At 34.0% G+C, this 8,709-nt stretch overlaps 1 long non-coding RNA gene across 20 annotated transcripts; it reads left to right on the top strand.

Moving 5' to 3' along the window:
* LOC147391175 (uncharacterized) lies at positions 1-8,398 on the top strand. Of its 20 annotated transcripts, none has more exons than XR_015183024.1 (8): positions 1-59; positions 218-311; positions 2,310-2,373; positions 2,553-5,559; positions 5,677-5,714; positions 6,535-6,574; positions 6,739-6,814; positions 7,948-8,398. It is a non-coding gene; the product is annotated as an uncharacterized LOC147391175 (long non-coding RNA). The 20 variants fall into 20 exon arrangements; XR_015183020.1 differs by adding an exon at positions 5,953-5,991 and having other exon boundaries at positions 2,553-5,825; XR_015183030.1 differs by lacking the exon at positions 7,948-8,398 and having other exon boundaries at positions 2,553-5,276; positions 5,462-5,559; positions 6,739-7,889.
* The last annotated feature ends 311 nt before the right edge of the window (positions 8,399-8,709 follow it).

The raw sequence follows: 8,709 nt of genomic DNA, 5'->3' as shown, positions 1-8,709 counted from the left end.
AGTAACAGTGATATCAAGTACTGAGGTTCTATTTTAGCCCCAACATTCTGATAAAGTTTGTAAGTTCAAGCTTTCTTCTATGTTCTATGTCATTCATTTTAGTAATTCATGTCATCATTTTTAATGTTTGGGTATCGATTTTTTGGGACTCAATATGGTAATGTGAGGTAAAGACTGTTATGTTCTTTGATTTGATCTATTGAGTTTTGTGATGTAGAGAAATAGAAGGTTGCATGTTCTTTTATTTGAAGTATTGACATAGAACATGGCCAGTTAAGTCCACCAACGATCAATGCTATAGTCAAATCAAGGTAATTTTCCAACACAAAAATTGTATAAGGCTAGATTCTATGGGCATTTATCATAAAATCTAATCAGTGACCAATAATCTACTTCGATAGATCCTACTCTGCTTAGGGTGTATATTCAGTTTTCTTTGACTAGGCTCATGGTATACATTCAGTTTACTGTGACTACTTCTAATTATTGCTTCATTTGGTTTAATGTTGAATTGTTGATCTGACACACTTTAAGTGAAATAAAAGTCACTTTACTTTGTTGTGTGAAATTGACTATTGATTTCATTCTATTTAATACCTTGGACTTGAGCTATGTCCATAGCTACGAAACTGATATTGATGGGGCCGTGACTGAAAAATTACTTGATTGTTAATCTGGTGTGTGTGGATTAGTGTGTCTGACAGTCCTAGACCTTAAAGAATTTGCATCATTATTCATATTGGATCATCCATCCATAATGTCTGAATCACCCTGATTTATCCATCATGTCTTGAGAGTTTTTTTAATGTTTAATTTGGCTCTATGTGCCTCACATAGTCTTAGTTTGTATTGACAAAGACATGAAACCATGTAGAAAATTAGAAAGGACACCCTATATGTTAAGTACGTACTTCAACTTCAAACTTATATAGAACATAACAAATCATCAAGCTCTTCCTTAAAAATGCATCCTTGCTAAGAAATTTTGTTGAATAAAACAGGAAAGATGAAGAACCAAAACTCAATCATACCTCTAGACAGTTTTCTCTACAAAGTCACAAATTAGAAATTGGCTTAGACACCCATATGTTAAGTAACCAACTTCCAAGTGGCTCCTAGATTACACCTCTGTTGGTAAGTGCTTACAATTGTGATATAGCCGGTGTGTTTGAGTGGTCTGTCTCAGATTTGTCTCCACCTAGGAATGAATCCAATTGCCTTTTTTGTTCAAGTTTTTTTTTTCTTACTTACTTCTGTTGGACATTGGTATCATGGTTTGAAATGTCTCACACTGAACTCTACCTGAATCAGCATTCTTGGTCTTGACTAGGTTATTTCCCACTCTTTATTATGTATGGTCCATCCATTGGACCAAGTTAGTGGGGTGTGAGAAGTCCCTTGTGTGTTAGTAGTAAGTTCAGGTTCATGTGGAGTATGTAAGGCTGTTTGATTTCGACCCCAAAACAATAGATTGCTTTGTTTGTTTTCTGTAAGAGAGCCACTATCTTTCTATAAATCAAGTTGGCATTTTGACTATTGGATTTGGTCAGGCAAACAGCTTTTGCAACATAGAAATCCAAATCAGCCAACAAATTTTAGTTCAAATCAAGGAATAAATAAATTCATCCACAAAGAGAAATCACAATCGATCCCACTCATTTGTTAAGGAAACAAAAAATGCATAAGTTTAGAGACCCATTTTGCCAAACCAAATAAGGTTGTAGTTTAGAGACCCATTGTGACTCTTAGAAAATTTACTTATAAGATGGATACTGCATTATACAGAGTAGTTAGATATAATCACATATATCTCGATCATTTCATTTGTTACATTTATTTGGTATAGCAGAGCTATAACCCCAAGGCTTACAACAAGTTAATGGAATTTGTAAGTAGAAATTCATTTAATGATGGAGACAAATTTTGCGCAGATTTGATGCAAGAGTCTTCAAGGCATAAAGGCCTAGGTATGTTGAGATAGAATAAGTAAAAAATTCTTGTATTATGGTCATATGTTCCTGTTTCCTTGTATAATTTAGATGAGATGTTATCAGTTTTGGTTTGGGTTTTTGCCTGCATGTATATATGTTATTATAGACAAACATATGAACTAATGACTAGGAGTAAAAGTATTTTTTAGTGATTTTTTATCAGATTTTTTGGTTTTTGGTGGTCATTTAGTGCTTCTTTAACATACACTTTGAGATTGATAAATTGTGTGGGCTGTGTTATAAAAGGATCATTGGGCACTTTGAGCATTATTTTTATCAACCAGGACAAGTTAACTATTCAAACTTTTTTCTTTGTAGCTTGGATGATTTGGATCATATGGTTGGGTGGATATCTAGTGTAGGGAGATCTCTTATACTGTAGGTTGGCAGATGTAACTTTGTTTGCAATTGTTGTGGTGTTGTAATCCCTCTTTTAATCTTGTTTTATTATATGCTACTGTAGTTTCCAAAGTGCAAAAAAGTGTTTGTAATTAGTGTACAATGTTGAAGGAGATTAACATGATAATATTGATTTATTTGTCATGTCTTTATTTTAAACAGTTGACAGGTGATATACATGAGGAGGTAGAAAAACATCACCGCGTATTCGGCCGAATGGTATGTAGGTCGAGGTCATTTAATCTCATGTTTTCAAAGTTCATTTTGGAAACAGTTTCTTAGTATGAATCCGAATGCCCATATCAAATCAGAAATGCAATAACATTTAACACCTCAAGGGGTGTGGATACCCTGTATCATAAAAAAATGAAATTACAACTTTGGATTCTTCCCTATAACTCTTGTAGGCCTCTTGAACCTTGAGGAGATAGTATAATTAGATTTGTAAGTAGGGAAAGTCAATGGCTTCATATCCATGTTATAGACTGTGAAGGACTATTAGCAGCAACCTTGTCATGGTTGTATGAACTAGCATTCAAAATTTTTGCTTTTGGTTTTAATTGTAAGTTTTTAAGAAATGAAAGATCTTTTATATAAATTTAGAGGATTATCTGTGTAGGATGTTTAGTGCTCATTTGAGCTAAATTATCTTAGACCTTTTTATTAACCAATTAGAGGGTGAAGGACAGTCCTTGAAGAATAGATTATGCTTTCTAATACTTGGATGCTTTACGGAACAAGCAAACTGAAAAGTAGCCCTAGTAAGTTAGCGGTGTTTGTGGATCAGCTTGTAACTGGTCTAAATGACACTGGTTTGTGTTGTGTTGGATTATTACCGTTAACGAAATAAACACATTAGTTGAAGGATGTAGATGAACAATAGAGATACAAAAGAATGAAATCAAGCATCAACACCAGACTGACATCCTTCACTTGCTCCCAAATTTTTGGAGTAAGCATTTAATGATACTCTGTTCAACTCAAACATATTGATCATCCTTCCCTCTAAAAGTCTCTAGTTAGGCTCAAGCCATCATAAATAGCGATAACTTTCTGATCTTGAGCAATAGGATCAAAATCATCCTTCAAAATCTAGTGGTATACTTGAAAAATAAATGTACTCTGATAATCAAGTTAGACATCAATATAACAAATTAATGAGGCAAAGTTCATTGAATTGCCTACTACTTTTGTACTATTGGGTAATTTAATTATAATATTCTTATTGTTTTTTCATTATTCCCCTGCCCAATAAGGATTTTGGTGCGACTTACATGTCATGATTGTGCAAGTCTGCATGGTCTGTCAATTGCTCTAACAGGTCAAAAATGTGCCTCCTCCACTTCATGAAAACCCTTGCAGAAATGGTGGGGGGATATGGCTCAACAATAGCTTGATCCTTGAAAATAGACCATTCCTATCAACCATGTTAATGCTACTGACCAAACTGATTGACTGGAAACATTTTAAACAGAAGGTAAAGCGCTAGTCAACAGATCCCTTCTATTCTCCCTTTTGTTTGTTAATTATACTTGGTTATGTTTTTTATCTTGGACTTAAATATTGGTGCATTGATCGTGGATTTTAGTGTGGACAAAGGGGAGCAAACTGAAAGGTATTTATATATGTGTGTGTGCGCGCTCGTGTGTGTGTGTGTGTGTGTGTTTGTGCGCTCGTGTGTATGTGTGCGCACTTGTGTGTGTGTGTGAGTTGGAGTGTATGTGTGTGCACGTGCCTGTGCGTGAGTTAGATTCCAGTGACCATTTTATTATGTGTGAGTTGGATTCTGTGAGAATTTGTATCTCTAGTATTCAGCAATACATGAGGGGGCTAGTGTAAAATTAAATTTTTTTTTTTTCAAAAGCATTTATGGCGACGGCCAAAACCAAAACCGTAGCTGAAGAATAAAATTTTTTTTTTTAAAAGAATACCCTATAGCGAAGGCCAATAGCGACTGTCGCTATAAGTCCCGTACCTAACGACGTTTCTTTGAATAGTTGGCCGTCGATGTAACATATAGCGATGGGACTATTAGCGACGACTACTGACAGCCTCCCTGGCTGTCGCTGAATGCTTTTGCGACGGTATGTTGTCCCTATAGTGACGGTCACGACCGTCGCTATAGCCCTATTTTACTGTAGTGTGTGCACTTGTTTGTCCCAGCAGCGCCTCTGATACTAGTCTAAAATCTGTCAATGAGCAGTTTTGAAGCTTGCACTATGTATAATCAGAGGTGCACCATTGATTGCCACCTTTGATGCTGTTGGAGAAGGGAATACTTATGTGTTTTTCCACTGTAACTTTGTATGTGTATTTCAAAGAAGTGATATCAATGTTTCTTATTGTTAGTTTCTTATTTTTTTTACTCATTCCCAAATTATTATCTTTGATTACATTTTAGGGATAATTGTCGGACCAACCAAATTTTGGATATGTTTTTAAAGGGATTGGACTAGAGATTACCAGTTTAGAAACCTTGTATCAAGGTGCACAAATATTAACTTGCCGTATTACAAATCTTCTCTCTATTTGGTAGTCTAGTAATTTGTGGTACATGAAGTAAACATTGAATTGGATAGCTATCCAAATTACTAAGTACATTGTCCACATTCTTAATGTTAATTCACGTTAGAAAGAAAAATAGGGAAATATTGTTTCAAACTTTCTAATCCCTTGATTCTAGTCTATCCTTTGATTGTTTTAAAATCGTTGTTATCTTTCTTTGTTTTGGATATTGGACAATGAATTTGCATGGCTCATTTATAATTTGTGATACATCATAGTTGCTAGTATAATATGGTTGTAGAAGCCAAATTTTTTCTAAACTTCACCCACTTTGTGCAGTCATGCCAATCACATTTTGATACTTGTCAATATGAGGGAATTGTGAGTTCTTTTGCACTGATTTGTTCTTTCTGCATTATCTATTGATGGATTGACTATGTTTGGATACTATATTTAATATTTATTTTTATTATTATGGATTTGCAAGAGAATCTCCTAAGAGGAATTTATGCGGTAATAAATCCAATCTTACTTTACATTTGTGCATTTATGCCATGGGTTTGCAGATTCACATATAGCTTCTTTCTCAAGCCCTAACCCTTTTAGAGGTCCTCCATTCCGATCAGTCTCTCTTTTACCAAGGTTTGAGTTGAAGCCACTTGAGGTATCTCTTATGTCCATAAATACTTAAAATATTTATATGCATGAGTTTCCCCTTTAGATTTCTAACTGAAATCTTCGAACGGTCATAATATGATTCAAGGTTTGTTGTACATGCTAGGCCTTGAGGTATCAACCCTTCTGAGTCACTTGGCTTAGGTATGTACAAAATATTTATATGCATGTTTTGTTGCTTCTAGGTCATTACTACAAGGTTCCTATACACACAGATTGATCTTTGGACATACGGAAGTCTACAAAAATCTGAAGGTGCATGTAATTTCTTGTATTGTATTGTTTGGTTTCTTTAATAGTAGTCAAATTAGAGCTATGGATCCATAAAAGGAGTTAGACATACATTTGACGTATTCTACTTGATATACCAAATTGTTCACAGAGAAGACAATTCCATTTTGTGATCAATGAGAGTGTGAATGTGAGTATAGCTCTCATCTATATGCAGTAGCTAAATTATATAAAAATGGAAATTTTCAATAGTGTTATCTATCAATATTTTCTGATTACATTTTTAAGGCTTATATTAGTGGCTTCTAATCATACTTGTTACCAAATCCTGCTGATTTTCATAATAAACTTGGTTTGGCCTGGTTCAGTTCAAATAAATTTTTTATAAAGAATCTTCAATTCTTTAAATAATTCCTGGCTTAAATTATGACATTTTATAAAGAATCTTCAATTCTTCAATGAACCTAGTGCTTTTCGTTTATAAGATGGGTCTTTCTAGTTTTAGTTGTTGGCTATCATTCTTCGACACATTGTATAGTACCTCCATCAGGAAACTACTATCGACGGATTTCGTCATGTTGATCCTTGGTTTCTTGATCACCTCATTGTTGATATTTTTACTTTTGTTAATGGCTTTGATGTTTAAATCTCTTACATTTTTTGTGGCTCTTTGCCTAACAATTATCATTGTGAAATGATCAATGTGGCTACAGTAATATATGTCCTATTGCAGGTAACATCTTTCATGTGGACCAAACATGAATCACATCAAGGTAAGATGCTTTAGTAGGTATGTTTCGTTTCAACAATAAATTTGTTTGTCCAGTAATAAAACCAGGGAATAATTGACAACCCATCATTTTTCTATTACTGGGTTGTTAAAAACTGTGGTTTGTTGTGGTTGTAATATTCATTTGCATTGTGTACGTGATTTCAGGATGGTTTCAAATTGGGAATATGCTAAACGATCTAGAAGTAGAAAGCAAGCGCATCTGGTTGATCTTGAGTTGATGGTATCCAATAATTTCTAAGCATGTCTTATGTGGTTTTCAATTAGTTGATAAATTGAAAATTCATAGGCATGCTTTGATAAGATTTCAAAGGATGATTGATTAATTTACCTAACCAATTCAACTTGTCTTTACAAGTCTTAGGTCACCGTTCATTGTAAAGAGTGACCTAAACTTTCTCTCCTAGATGTATAAAAGCCAAATTTTATCAGTTAACTAAATTAACAGTAACTTTGTTGGGAAATCTTATCAGAATCTATGTATAGATCATCAGAATTTGATTGGCCTTTACATCCCGCTAATTTTTTATTTACATCCCACATCTGGAACCGTTTTAAATAGTACCTGAATTACAAATGTCCAAAACTTCCTTTTAACGTTTGATACAGTTTTGGGCTGTTCCAAACTCACATTTCCATTAGTTAGTGACGGTCCTATAAGGAATGGTCCAAAAACCGTTTTAGAGTTGTTTAGGAACTGCTCAAAACAGTTCCTAATTGGCATTTTTGGTGTATTGGCCATAAACTACCGCATCTCAAGTATTTGAAGTTATAAAATGTAAAATTGACAATGACGAGCTTTGATTGGATCTTCTTTAAACCCACCTAATGATGCTTATATTTTCACCTTGGAACAATTTTTTTTGTTCTGTCAATGTGATGACCCTATATATAGAGCTCGAAAACTTCTAATTGAGCTTTAATTGGGCTCATATGGCTTTAGATAATTTGCAACTTCACCTTTTATATAAGACTCGGTATCTAGTAAGGTGTCCTTCCTATAAAATAGAAATGGTGTCTATGTGGGGCACTTTAATTGGAGTCTAAAACACCTTGGGATCCTAACTAAAGGGTGCATGCAGCCCAATATGTTTATTTGCAAATCAAAATGTGCCACGTGGACATCATTCATTTTGATAGGAAAGGGATACTTGATCAGTGTCTCAAAACACTAATTTTTTCCACACTTTTCCCAAGCATTTATCTTGATTTTGCCCTTATTTCTCTATATTAAGTAAATAATAATGTTAAGTTTTAAAATATCACGCTACATGTTTTTCCATACTAATTAGGCTCAATTATGCATAAATAATTGCATTTATTGAAAAATCTTGATTATGTGTGTTCACTATGCAGATCAAAGATTTAGCCATCAAATTGGGTCCCAAAATCAAAAAATAGACATTGCATTTCAATCTAAAGGACCACTCAAGCATCCTAACAAAATTTTGAGATGAAAGGTTTTACCTTTACCGTGGCGAGGTGGACTTTGGTAGGAGTGCCCTAAAATTGTGTGCGTGTGCTTCGCACATTGTCTTATCCACAATTGCTAAGGTGGCTAAGAATGGATACTTCCAGAACCTTGAATTTCTATAAATAAAGTATTTCTCAATGTAGAAATGACCATTTCTTTGGCCCTTCTTCCTTTAACCTAAATCCCTTGGCCTTTTCTCTTATTTTTTCATTTTTAGTTTAGGTTTTCCGTGAAAATTGACTAATTTTTGTAAGTGAGAGGGTGAAGAAGAAAGTGTAACTATCTTTATTTAGTGAAGCAAGATTACTCTATCACTTGCAATGACCTTGGGCTAATCGATCCTCTATTAAAGAGTGAAGAAGCCCAGAGTAAGATTACTTTGTTGTATTTAATTTCTTTACCTCTTAATTTCCTTTAATGTTTACAAGTTCTTTTTAAGGCTTGTCAACTCCTATGGATTAAGACTAGATATGAACTCTTACACCTTTTATGCTTAACATAGATACTTTATTCTAAGATTAGATCAAAATGTAACATGCTTAATCTAAATATTTGGTAGTAAAAGATTCACATATAAGAGACTGAAGGAAAGCCATTTTTATGTTCTTTAAATTTGATTTTATCTTACTAAATCTTTTGATCTA

The sequence above is a fragment of the Akebia trifoliata genome, chromosome 11, assembly GCF_017979445.1.
Source record: "Akebia trifoliata isolate Shusen 1 chromosome 11, ASM1797944v1, whole genome shotgun sequence".
NCBI lineage: Eukaryota > Viridiplantae > Streptophyta > Magnoliopsida > Ranunculales > Lardizabalaceae > Akebia > Akebia trifoliata.
Note: the sequence above shows the minus strand (reverse complement) of the source record. Positions and strands in the feature narration are given on the sequence as shown.